Source organism: Chiloscyllium plagiosum, chromosome 9 (genome assembly GCF_004010195.1).
Source record: "Chiloscyllium plagiosum isolate BGI_BamShark_2017 chromosome 9, ASM401019v2, whole genome shotgun sequence".
NCBI lineage: Eukaryota > Metazoa > Chordata > Chondrichthyes > Orectolobiformes > Hemiscylliidae > Chiloscyllium > Chiloscyllium plagiosum.
In genome coordinates this window covers 77,630,546-77,642,266 of record NC_057718.1, presented here as the reverse complement: position 1 = coordinate 77,642,266, position 11,721 = coordinate 77,630,546, and the positions used below count along the sequence as shown (strand labels likewise).

The following is an 11,721-nucleotide window of genomic DNA, read 5'->3' as shown; positions in this document are numbered from 1 at the left end:
CCTGTCCATTTGAAGCCACGTCTCAGTTATCCCCACAATATCAGATCTGCCAGCTTCCACAAGAGCCTCAAGCTCATCCATCTTATTTCTAATGCTTCGTGTATTCATATATAGTATTTTTAATTTGTTACTGCCCTCACCCTTCCCATCAACTCCTATTTCACTCAACCTTACAGCATGATCCCTTTTTGAGTTTTCTGCTTCATTGATACAGTTGTCTTTCTTGACTTCCCTTGTTCTAACTTTCCCTTCAATTTCCTTCTTAAACATCCAGTTTGTCCCCTCCCCCTCTGCTACTTAGTTTAAACATAGCTGTGTTGCAGTAGCAAACCTGCCTGCCAGAATGCTGGTCCCCAACCTATTAAGGTGCAAACCGTCTCTCATGTATAATTTATGCTTACCACAAAACATACCCCAGTGATCCAAGAACTTAAATCCTTGCTTCCTGCACCAGTTCCCCAGCCACACGTTCAAGTCCCTGTTTCTGGCCTCACCAGTCCGAGGAACTGGAAGCAAACCGGAGATAACCACCTTGGACATCCTGCTTTTCAGCCTTCTTCCTAGTTCTCCGAAATTCCGCTGTAGTATGTTCCTCCTCTTCTTCCCGACATCATTTGTGCCGACATGTACCACCACCTCTGGCTCTTCACCTTCGTCCTTGAGGATTTCCTGCTCTCTGTCCGTGATGTCTTTCACCCTGGCACCAGGAAGGCAACACACCATCCTTAAGTCCCACCTGCTGCCACAAAAACCCCGGTCAGTTCCTCTCACTATGGAGTCCCCTATTACCACGGCTCTGTGCGATGTCCGACTCTTCTGCTCTGTCTCCACACCAACTTTTGATTGACAGACCTCGCTGCCTCGCGGACTGCCAGTGTCATCTGTCTCTACTGTTTCCAAAAGATTCAACTTGTTCCTGACAGGTACTTCCCCCGGGGTCTCTTGCACCTGTCCCTCTCTGCCCTTACTCATCGTCTGCTCTCTTCTGCTCTCTTCTGGTATGGTCGGTGAAATAACCTACCACGGCTCTGTGCGATGTCCGACTCTTCCGCTCTGTCTCCACGCCAACTTTTGATTGACAGACCTGGCTGCCTCGCGGACTGGCAGTGTCATCTGTCTCTACTGTTTCCAAAAGATTCAACTTGTTCCTGACAGGTACTTCCCTCGGGGTCTCTTGCACCTGTCTCCTCTCTGCCTTCCTCATCGCCTGCTCTCTTCTGCTCTCTTCTGGTATGATTGATGTAATAACCTCGCCAGAAGGTTATTACATCTTGGCCAGAAAGATCTCGTCCTCTCGGATAAGCCTAAGGTCCTTGAGTGCTACATATGCTCTGTCAGTAGCTGAACGTGCACACACTTTCCACACTTATATGAGCCAGACACACCAGAGTCGTTGACCTCCCACATCAAGCACGCAGCACACTGAACCAGCTTGGCAGTCATGTCTTCACCCTCTTCAACTGTGGCGTAATCACTTCACTCAACCTCCTTGTCAAAGCCTCACTCGTCAATCCACAGGAACTTCCTTGGACCCTCTTTTTGGGGCAAGTCTGTGGACTTTTAATTTAGGTTAGAAGAGGAGAGTGGCAAGGAGGCCCTACTTTGTAGGACCTGGGGTCTAGAACACACCCACTCAAATAACAATCACTTACCTTCCCGACCGGCTTTGCGCTTCGACTTCACTTCCGCCCAGCACAGTCAGGGTTGGATTCTAGAGCACATGGCACAAGAAGTTCAGAGCGTGATAGGTTCGAGAGGAGAGCAGAGAAATTAAGGTGACTAAAGTCACGTCAACAGTTCTCAATGGACAGGTAAAACACCAGAGGGAGGGGTCCAGGTGAAGGGAGAGTGTTGGAAGCAGCTGAAGAGGTCTGTGGGACAAGGAGAGGACTCCTGGCCATAGAGATGGCTCAGAGGTCAACGTGATGGACGAAGAGCTCAAAGTCATGTCATACCTGAAATTCATTGAGGTGGAGACACAAAAAAATAAATTAAATCTTGTGCTGAGTAGAGATCATTCAGCATGACAGATCAGAAGGTCAGAAGGTATGGTAAATGTCTGACAAGTTTTGGAAATCAGAGGAAGGAGTGCAATGAGAGGGAAAGGGAGGGGAGGAAGGTTTCAGAGGGCTGCGGGTATCTCTGAGTTGTTGCAGATTTCACAAGTAAGCGTAGTACATTTTTGATTAAGTTGACAAAGTAGTTCTTCAAGCACAATGCCAGAGATCAACAGCAGCATTGAGATAGATTCTGCAGTAACATCCAGAGGTCTAATTTATGACTACATAATGTCAGTTAAATATTGACAGTGTCATCTGAACTACAAACCCCTGCTCTTTCACTGCTAAATAAGTAGTAATTCATGCATTTAGATGTGATGTGTGGAAGGAAAGATTATAGTTATTGCCTGTATTTTTTTTAAAATAGTATTTACTTAAAGGGATGCTTCAGTACAGAAACAGCATGGCCTGTGTATAGGGACAGTGACAAATTATGATTAATTCATGCTTGTTACATATACCTTTATTTAAAACAAAGTTCAAATTGGCATCAGTAGAACTTCCTATGTAGTCTCCCAACTGAGTTTAGACAACCCAAGGACAGGTTAAGCAAATTTATCTGTAAATTATGTTAAAAGTGATCAATGTGAGTTTTTATTCTTGAAAGTACAGTCACACCTCTGAGACCTTGAACAATAAATTACCTCTTCGAACATAAATTTGGATGCAGCAAGTTTAGACAAACCTCAAAAATTTCTGTGATTTTGGATCTTGAAGCTCAAACATGTGAAACAGAAAGAAATTTCACAACAGGCTTCTGCCTCTCTGTGTGATAAGAGTACCCTTATTTAAACCCATTTGAGTAGCTGCTGGAGCTGAAGAAATGAATGGTATGCAAAGTATTTCTGCTTCTTCATTAGGGTGCTGAACACTTGCAGATATTTTTAGGTGGTGCCAGCACTCAGCTAAAGTTTCTAGTCTTTGCTGTAGGAAGCTGATAGCACATAACAAGTTAAAATAATTAGATATGTAAGCTGTACCTTAATAGCACTTGATCTCATTCTGCAAGGCTTCAAGATAACTCTGTGCAGCTGGTCTAGTTCAGTAATAATTCCCTGCAGAAACAAACATCATCTTATTAGTGCACTCTCAGACATTCCCAATTCACCCAAATTTCATTGTCTGTGCGATAGATGTTCGCTTCTTAAACTGCAATTACAGATGCAGACCATAATAACAAGATGTGCTGACTCCTTTGCTGTAGTCAGACGCATGAAAGCTAATATATACAGGGAGGCGGGGAGATTGTGGGAGTTCAGCAGCCATGTGGAAATTTAGTGAAGCCTGCAATGCAGATGTCTTGACTCTTTGATAGCATTGTCTTGCTGCAAATTCTTCATCCATTTCCCGGCCGGATTGAATTAGGTTTATTTTCATGTATTCACATGAGTACAGTAAAAAGTTTACAAGTCGCCACTTATGATTCAATCTTAGGTACAGAAGTACCTAGGCACAGAATCTTAGGTACAACACAGAAAAACAAGAGAAACAAAGTTAAAAAGTTAAACATTACAGTTCTTCTTACTTCAATGTAGAAAAACAAAGAAACACAGTTAACAGTTCAACACACAGTCCATAAAGCTCCTGGCCAATGTGGACTCATGCTCCTCACAAAGGCTCGACCTCGGGCTTAATGTCACCACTGCTGGCACCCTGGGCTCCCACTCTCGCTGTTGGCTGTCCCAGGCCGCCTGTTCCCACTCTCGCTGTTGGCTGTCCCGGTCCGCCTGCTCCCACTCTCGCTGTTAGCTGTCCCGGTCCGCCTGTTCCCACTCTCGCTGTTGGCTGTCCCAGGCCGCCTGATCCCACTCTCGCTGTTAGCTGTCCCGGGCTGCCTGCTCCCACTCTCGCTGTTGGCTGTCCCGGGGCGCCTGTTCCCACTCTCGCTGTTGGCTGTCCCGGGCCGTCTGCTCCCACTCTTGCTGTTGGCTGTCCCGGTCCGCCTGTTCCCACTCTCGCTGTTGGCTGTCCAGGGTTGCCTGTTCCCACTCTCGCTGTTGGCTGTCCCAGGCCGCCTGCTCCCACTCTCGCTGTTGGCTGTCCCAGGCTGCCTGTTCCCGCTCTCGCTGTTGGCTGTCCCAAGCTGCCTGTTCCCACTCTCGCTGTTGGCTGTCCAGGGTTGCCTGCTCCCACTCTCGCTGTTGGCTGTCCAGGGTTGCCTGCTCCCACTCTCGCTGTTGGCTGTCCTGGGTTGCCTGCTCCCACTCTCACTGTTGGCTGTCCAGGGTTGCCTGTTCCCACTCTCGCTGTTGGCTGTCCCAGGCTGCCTGCTCCCACTCTCGCTGTTGGCTGTCCTGGGTTGCCTGCTCCCACTCTCGCTGTTGGCTGTCCAGGGTTGCCTGTTCCCACTCTCGCTGTTGGCTGTCCCAGGCCGCCTGCTCCCACTCTCGCTGTTGGCTGTCCAGGGCTGCCTGCTCCCACACTCCCACTCTGGTACTACTCCGGACCTTGAAGAAGCCACGATGCCACCAACCACCAGAGCTCTGCCTTCAGCTGCTGTTGTTGTTGCTGCTGTCTCCATGACCAAGTTCCCTCCAGAAAATAAGTTGAGAAAGCAAAAACTACTAAAGTAAAGAAAAACAGATGTTGAACAAGCTGACATCCTGACCATCTGCTGGGTGTAAAAACTAGTGGCAGGAGGCCACGACAGGTTCCCCCGGAGATATTCCTGAGAGTGGAGGCAAGCCTCAAAGTCTCCTTAGATACTGAGTCCTGAAGAAGGGTTACACCTGAAACGTTGACTTCTGCACCTCCTGATGCTGCCTGGCCTGCTGTGTTCTTCCAGCCTCCACCCTGTCTACTTTAGATTTCATCATCTGCAGTTTTTTTGTCTCTAACCTTAGATATTGCAGCATATAACAGAAGGGAATCCACATCTTAGATGAGGTAACTGGAAGAGAGAAGGGAAGAGAAATTGATGGTGGGGGCTGGACCTAGTGAATGTGATGGATGAGAAATTGCTGTAATCAGCAGAGGAGCAGTCAAAGGGCTCCTCAAGGGTCTCTGGTAAGCATTTCTACTCCTGCTGACCTTCACACAAATGTGGCGTGACTCACCTCAATCTTGTGAGAATCTTGTGCCGTCTTTTACACAAGTGGTGTGGCAAGATTCTTGCTGGGGAGCAGTGAGTTGCTAATTAATAGTCATTATTAATTTTTAAACACTGTGCAAACAGCCCTATTCACCTCATTAATACTCAGTACTAAACTCACCAAACAAGCTCAATGTTGGGACAACTCAACAAGGAAACCAAAGTTGGATTCAGCCCACTGCTTTCTCTGATCAACACTGGGTTCCACCATCTCAGGGCACACTCCATGGGCACTGGTCACATGCACTCCATGTCCGTGGACATTGGTGTCTGACATGTGCCAGCCTTTAAGAACTCTCATAGCATATCTCCTATCCACTTACAGCGCCTTTCTGCACTTTAGTGCTTCACCTTGAGCTGAACTACGAACTATCATTATAATGCTGCTACATGGAGATTGTGCATTTAGGGATATGCTGTCAGTTCATGGATTGGGTCAGGCTGCATCTCTGGGCTGTTCACTTACTCTTATAGCACTCACTCACTCTGAGACTACCTGGATACTGACAGCATCTATGCCTTTTTGAACTTTGTCCCCTCAGCCATTGATACCAGACAAATTATTGTTGTCTTGTCATGCTGTTTAGCACAGGTACGAAGCCAAGAAAATTGTCATAGTTACCAGCAGGCCTCTGCAAGTCAAAGGATGTAGCTATTATTAAGGGATGCCTGGCATTGTAATTCACTAGACCAGGCCCTGCTCAGAGTGGGCAGAATTAGGATCCTCCATTCATAAAGAGCTGAAAAACAAGTAGCCCACCAACTGCCTTCACTTTTCCTACTCTACTGTGGGCGGTTTCCTGCTGGAATGAGAGACATGCAGTTATTACAGCAAATGAAAGTGTGTGGCATAGCTAACACTGTTTGTGCAGCTGAGAACATGTCCTAAGTGAATCGGTGGGCTGCCTTCTTAAACTGCTGCAGTCTATGTGCTGTAGGTAGACCCACAATGCTGCTTAGGAGGGAGTTCCAGAATATTGACTCAGTGACAGCGAAGGAACAGAGATATATTTCCAAGTCAGGATGATAAGTGGCTTGGAGGGCAACATGGTGGTGTTCCCATGTATCTGCTGCCCTTGTCCTTTTAGATGGAGATTGTCATCGGCTTGGAGAGTTCTAAGAACCCTCTTTGAGCGCATCTTGGTGATATTACACGATGATGTTTCTGAATGTCTTCAGGACTGAAGAAGTGTCATACTGGACTCAAAGCGCTAACTCTGTTTTTCTCTCTCCACAAATGTTGCCAGAGCTGCTGAGTTTCTCCAACATTCTTTGTGATTGTCTTGGCCATGCTATAATTGAACATGGACTGCTTCAGTTTCTGATGAGTAGCGAATGGTGCTGAATATTGTGTAATCATTAATGAACCTTCCCAATTTTGACCTTATGATGGAAGGAAGGTCATTGATGAAGCAGCTGAAGATGGTTGGGCCAAGGACACTACCTTGAGAACTCCTGTAGAGAATTCCTGGTAATGCATGGTAGATGCCATTCTTGACGCTGTACAGGAACAGTTTGGCTAGGGGCCATTATCATTAGCCACTCCTTCAGATCACTTGGGAGTGATTTGAATTAGCTGAAGACTGGTATTTGTGATACTGAGGACGTGCAACTACTTTACCTCATCACAGCTACATGGGTTGTTGATTCATGATAGCTTTTTCCTGTTCAATTTAGGTCCACAACCTCCTCTGATATATAATTATGAGCTTAAACTTGTTCCTTGCAGACCTTTTTTGCACACATCGTATTAGCTCCAAGGTGGTGGCCATTTTATGCTGCTGATGGGGAGAAAAGAGGGAGAATATAATTCATGGGTATAAACTCCACCAAGTCACAGGACGGGATGGGATATTAGGGGCTGAGATGAAGCTCAAAAATATTGAAAAAGCAGGCATCAAGGGTATTCAAGTGTGTTCTTTGCAAGACAGCTTACCCTTAACAGTAGACTTCTGAAGAAGAGACATACTGGACTCCAAATATTGAGACTGGGGCAAATGTGAAGGAAAATTGTGCATGCTTTTCTTTGCCCCACTGCTGTACTTTAAGCTCGGAACAGTAATTTTCTGTGACTGCTGATACGAGGCTTGCCCACATCAATTCTAAAAGCTGATGCAGAGCAGCAAGAACCACTTGAGAATTTTATTTTTCCTCTCTCTTGTCTTTATTTCTGTGTTAAAGTGTAAATGAAAATTTTGCATGCTTGGTGGACTGTGGATGTGTTCCTTCAGTTTTTTTCCACTTTCAAGTCCCTGACTGTCTCACAAACATCTTGTGGAGAGTTAATATTGCGACTGTGTAATACATAGGGTGTGAATGGGAACTGCTGCAGCTACCTAATTGCAGGATGAAAAGGCATGCAGGTTTATTTGAAATACTGGCAGTGAGAAACAAGTGAACATGAAATGTCTGCATGTAAAAGAAAACATCTGTATTATACCGAAATAAAAACAAAAGAACTCCAGCTGTTATATTTTTCAATGCACTGAAACCATGCATGTCCCATCAGAAAAGGTCCTTCTAGTATCATGGTTCTCCATTGTGACTATTTCTCCTAGGCTTTGCACTTGCTGTTTTATTCAGATTTTGAACCCTGGAGACCCTAGGGCACTGCAGCAGGTGTCCCACTATCTTAATTCGTTAAGTTGTGATTCCAATTTTTGGTAGGTTGCTGTTTGTGCAATTATGGTATCATTCAAGAAATGTGAATATTACAAATATGTGACTGTAGATATCATAAGGTATGCAATCTCTTTTGCTTGCAGTTCACAGTCCAGTTATTGTTCAGTAACTAATGGCTAATTCATATACTGATAGTAGGAACCTTGCAGATTAGATTTGCCGAGGGCAATACCTGATGCAAGTTATTATGGAAAATGCAGACAGGTGTGATTCACTGGATGTGTAATACTGGATAGTGGAGCAATTAAAGCCTTTCTAATAAGGGGGAATAATTTATTTATATGCAATATGCAAATAAAAACAAATTAATTGAACATTTCCATTAAAGTTATGAAGATTTCACAATATGTAAATTTTCCTTTCAAAAAATTTATTTTGTTTAAGTATGATAAAAATGGTATCCTAAAGTATCATTTTCTTTCTATCCCTTCCTGTAAAGTTTCCTGTCACTGTTTCTTAGCTGGCAATTTAGAGTGCAAGCATATGACCTGCTACTTGCCAAAAATATGCTGAGCCAGCTGTTGGTAGGAAAGAGAGGCTGCGAGTTGCTTACACTAGACAGATTAGATATCTAATTTAAACTGATAGATCTTACCACATGGAATGAGGTAAGAGGTGACTTAATTGAGACATAAAAGATAATCAAATCCCTTAATAATCAACAACCTACCTATCTCTGTCTTAAAGACATTCAAATAACTTAAATAACTGAATAGCCTCAGCTGTATATCCCTCCACTTGTAATCTAGCCCTCTTGAAATGAATGACAACATTGCATTTGTTTTCCTAACTCCCAACTGAACCTGCAAATTACCTTAATAAACTCCTGAATGAGGACTTTTAAATCCTTTGTGGCTCAGATTTCTGAAGCCTTTACCCATTTTGAAAATAGTTTATGCCTCTCTTCTCCCTACCAAAGTACACACTTTCCCACATTGTACTCCACCTGTTATTACTTTGTCCACCTTCTCCCATCCTGTCCAAGTCCTTCTGCAGCCTCCCTGACTCCTCATCGCTACCTCCACCTATCCTTGTGTCATCTGCAAACTTAGCAACAAAGCCCTCAGTTCGTGAATAGTTGTGGTCCCAATATTGTTCCCTACTGAACTGTGAAAGTTGCTGACTGCCATCCTGATAATGGCCCCTTTATCCCTAAACTCTGCGAATCATCCAATCCTCTATCCATTCCCAGTACATTGGCCCTAAAACCATGGGCTCTTATCTTATTTAACAGCCTCACCTGTGGCACCTTGTCAAAGATTTTCCATAAATCCAAATAGATCACATCCACTGACAATCCTTTGTCAAACTTGCACATTACCTCCTCAAAAAATTGTAACAGATTTGTCAGGCACAATCTCCCCTTGAGGAAACTGTGCTGACTCAGCTCTATTTTACCATGCACTTCCAAGTACTTGTCAATCTCATTCTTAATAATGGACTGTAAAATTTTACAAACAATCAAAGTCAGGCATACCTGCCTGTAATTTCCTTTCTTCTACCTCCTTCTCTTTGTAAACAGGAGTGTTACATTAGCCATTTTCTAGTCCTCTGGGACCCTCCCTGACTCTAGCGATTCATGAAAGATCACCATCAATGCTTCCACAATCACCTCTTTAAGATCCCTGCAGTGTATCCATCCAGTCCATAAGGTCCATCTTCAGACGTTTTAGTTCACCCAGCAACTTCTACTCAGTGATGACCATTACACTTACCTCTGCCCCTGATTCTCTTGAAGTACTGCTTTGTTACTGATGCCTTCCACTGATGCAAACTACCTATTCAGTTCTTCTGCCATTTCTTTGTTTCCCATTACTACTTCACTAATCTCATTTTCAGCAGTCCAATATCCACTCTTGCCTCTCTATTATCTTGTAGATATCTAAAAATAACTCATGCAATCTTCTTTTATATTACTAGCTAGTTTACCCTTATATTTCATCTGCTCCCCTGAAACTGCTTTTTTAAAGTAAATAAAGATCAAATGATGGAAGTTGAATATCAATTGTCTATTTTTACCATCAAAGATACTAGATCTTGAACACTGGTGAGAGTAATGACTAAATAAAAGAAAGAACTACGGATGCTGGAAATCTGAAACAAGAACAGAAGTTGCTGGAGGAACTCAGCAGGACTGGGAGCACTTTGGAGAACATAGAACATAGAACATAGAAGAATACAACGCAGTACAGGCCCTTTGGCCCTCGATGTTGCGCCGATCCAAGCCCACCTAACCTACACTAGCCCACTATCCTCCATATGCTTATCCAATGCCTGCTTAAATGCCCATAATGAGGAAGAGTCCACCACTGCTACTGGCAGGGCATTCCACGAACTCACGACTCGCTGAGTAAAGAACCTACCCCTAACATCTGTCCTATACCTACCCCCCCTTAATTTAAAGCTATGCCCCCTTGTAATAGCTGACTCCATACGTGGAAAAAGATTCTCACTGTCGATTCTCACAGGGTCACTGGACTCGATAAATAAATTCTGCTTTCTATCCAAGAGTAATGGTTCTTTTGGTATAGTAAATTGCGAAAAGGCACATTGTGTGACAAGATCAACAAAGACAGAAGACAATCTTTTTTTTCAGATGATCACATCATTTAGTGTTTGGCTGAGTTCCAAGAATAATGAATGCTCTCAGCTCAACGGGCAATGTTGCCAGCTTATGTGGGATTGATACTTTTCTTTGATATTTTTGTTATCTGATCTTAGTTTAAAAGGTATTTTCAAAGTGTGTGCTTATTTACACAGAACAATTAGATAACCTTTTTTTCTTGATACTATGAATGGTTGTAGCTGATAGTTTTAAAGATAATGTTAAATTATGTTTTTTTGCTTGCCAACTCCAGGCCAGTGATCCTTCAGGTTTCAGAATAGGCCCACTGCCAGGACTATTGCAAAAGGTTTGAAATTTCAATTCCTGCAATAGAGTTAGCAAACGTAGGATTGCTCATGTGGGCTCACCATCTACATTGTATTCTGCACTATTAGAAATTGCCGGTGGGGATCCCAGAATCAGGTCTCCCTGTATTTACAGGCTTCCTGGCTTGGCCCAACTCCAAAATATTCCAGGCCATAATTTTACATCATTACAACATTGTTAGTGGAAGAATGATTGAAAGAAAGTGAATAGAAGCTGGAACACTGGATAGAATATACTTGTAGAAGAATCATCTGCAATTATATAATGTATTATAAAACCTCTAAATTTTATCTCTCCCATCACACCATCACTATCTTCCTCATGCTTGCATAAATGAATCAAGCTTTTGGAAAAATCTCACAATTATTTGTCATTGGGTTATCTTAAATAATACAACTATCACTTTCTGTTTAAAAGGGCCACAACACACTGCAGTACACCAGAACTGCAAACAGAGGAAGAAGAACACCTCTACAATGTATTCGCCAAAAACAGATACCCCCTCAATTTCATCAAAAGATGCCTAAGGGAAAGACAATGGAATGAGGACATACCACAACCCAAAGGACTAGCCACGTTACCATACATCAAGAACATTTCTGAACTGACAGCCAGATTACTGCGACCACTAGGACTCATAACAGCACACAAACCAACAGCCACTCTCAGACAACAACTCACCAGGACAAAGGACCCGATACCCAGCATGAGCAAAACCAATGTAGTGTACAAAATCCATGCAAGGACTGCACAAAACACGACATAGGACAAACAGGAAGACAGCTAACGATCCGTATCCATGAACACCAACTAGTCACGAAACGGCACGACCAGCTATACTTAGTAGCCACACATGCAGATGACAAGCAACATGAGTTTGACTGGGACAGCACTACTATTATAGGACAAGCCAAACAGAGAACAGCCAGGGAATTCCAAGAGGCATGGCACTCATC

General features: G+C 43.7%; 1 long non-coding RNA gene across 5 annotated transcripts in view; it reads left to right on the top strand.

Moving 5' to 3' along the window:
- LOC122552964 overlaps positions 1-11,221 on the top strand; it is a 38,974-nt gene extending 27,753 nt beyond the window's left edge. For all 5 annotated transcript variants that reach the window (XR_006312571.1, XR_006312572.1, XR_006312570.1 and 2 more), the window contains one exon: positions 11,183-11,221. This is a non-coding gene — a long non-coding RNA (uncharacterized LOC122552964). The remainder of the gene's footprint in view (positions 1-11,182) is intronic.
- Positions 11,222-11,721: the final 500 nt, after the last annotated feature.